A 2339-nucleotide genomic window follows, 5' to 3' on the forward strand; every position below is an offset into this window, starting at 1 on the left:
ATAAGCCTAAACTAAGGCCAAGCATTTATAATTCTTTGTAAGTCTTCATGTCATGATTTGGGGGCTGGTAGTTCAGGAAAGCCTGCAACACATTCTGGATTCTAGAACGCCAGGTAGGCCTCCTGTCAGGGGATAACCCTTACTCTCGCAGTTCAGGCCTCCCATCCTATCACCAGCCGCCTCCCCTCCCACACTTTTCTTTATCACTATGTCCCAACCCCAAACTCTAGAGGAGATGCCCTGCTTGACCAGAGACCACACCAACCATCAGAAGTCCAGTTCCCAACTTCTGCTTGAAAACCTCTGCTCAACCACAGGTCACACTAATAAAATCAAACATATCATTACACGGAATTTCACAATGGACACTCTAAAGACCGAACAGCCTGGATAACTGTTTTAAAACTCTAAGAGACCACAGGTACCAGCCTAGACTATAACATCCAGGAAAACTTTCAATCACCATAGATGTAGAAAACATGGTATTTTATGACAATGTCAAATTTAAACAATATTTCTATACAAATCTGCTTCTACAGAAAATACTAGAAGGAACTATCTAATACAGGGAGGTTAACAAGACCCACAAAACACTGAAATAAATAATTTAAGATAGTGAAAATCAAAAGAAAGGGACACACAAACCACCACCACTACCACCAACAAAAGTAATAACAATAAAGTAAGAGGAATTATCAATTTCTTTCACTATATCTCTCAATATAAATTGACTCAATTACACAGAACACTATAAAGACTAACAGAAGGTATACAAAAGCAGAATCCATCACACTTTTGCATAAAAGAAATATACTTCTACATCAAAAATAGAAGTTACCTCATAGTAAAGGTTTTGAAAAATATTTTCCAAGCAAATTGACCTAAAAGGCAAACTGGTGTAGTCATTTTAGAATATAACAAAATAGACTTCAAACACAAACTAATCCAAGGAAAAAGGTAAGAACACTTCATAGTCATCAATGGAAAATTCCACCCAATTGACTTTTCAATTCTTATGTTTTTGGTTGTGAGCCTAGTCTTTAATGGCTGAGTAATCTCTTCAGTCTGACTTTTCAATTCTTAACACCTATACCCAAACACAAAAAACCCATTTACTAAAACTTAGATAATACAATGAACTCACACATATGTAAGGAGACCTCAGCAACCACCTCCAATCAATAGACAGGCATCCCTATCAACACCACATAGAGAAATAATGGAGGTCACAGATATTACACACCAAATGGACCTAGTAGATATCTGCATATTGTTACATCCAAGTACGAAGGAAATATAACTTCTTCTGAGCACCTTAAGGAACTTTCTCAAACATGGACTACCTAGTCAGTCAAAATCCAAGTCTTAGCAGAAATAAGAAAACTGAAATAACCTCCGGTATCCTATCAGAACACAATGAATTAAAGCTTGATTTCAAGAACAGCAGAAAGGCTACAGACCAAAGTAAACCGAAGAACTCTCTACTAAATTACTATTAGGTCAGGATAAATATAAGAAAGAAAAATGATTCCTATGATTTAATGAAAATGAATGTAAATGTATCCAAACTGATGGACCACAATGACGGCAGTGCTAAGAGGAAAATTTATATCACTAGCGCCTACAAAAATTTGGGGGATAATAAACTAATAACTTCATACATGAAAGCTCTAGAGAAAAGAGAAAAGATGCAAGCACATCCATCATCCAAGAGGAGGAGACAGCAGAAAATAAGTCAATTGAGGACTAAAATCAATACAATAGAAACAAAGAGAGCACAAAGAAGAAAACAAGAAGTTGGTTTTTTTTTTTTTTTGGCAATTCAACAAGATTAATTAAGTCTTATCCAAACTAACTAAAAGATTGGGAATGAACATTGGAATTAACAAAATCAGAAAAACAAAGTGGGACATAATAATACACACTAAAGAAATCCAAAGAATCATCATGCCATGCTTATAACCTATATTCCAAAGAGTTGGAGAAGTCTAAAAAGGAATAATATTATCTATATATATCACCAACCAAAGCTAAATCAAATCAGATAAACAACATAAATAAACCTATAACTCCTAAGGAAAAAGAGGCAATCATTTTAAGTCTCTGAACCAAAGAAAGAAAAGCACAGAATCAGATGATTTTAGTAAAGACTTCCACTAAATTTCCAAAGAAGAGTTAATACCAACAATCTTCAAATTATTCTACAAAATAGAAGCAGAAGGAACACTGAAAATTTTATTTCATAAGGACATCGTCACCTGATACCTAAACCATACAAAGATTCAGCAAGGAGAATTATCAACCAATTTCCCTTAAGAATATAGATATAAAAGTACTCA

The sequence above is a fragment of the Chionomys nivalis genome, chromosome 19 (assembly GCF_950005125.1).
Source record: "Chionomys nivalis chromosome 19, mChiNiv1.1, whole genome shotgun sequence".
In the NCBI taxonomy this organism is placed as follows: Eukaryota; Metazoa; Chordata; class Mammalia; order Rodentia; family Cricetidae; genus Chionomys; species Chionomys nivalis.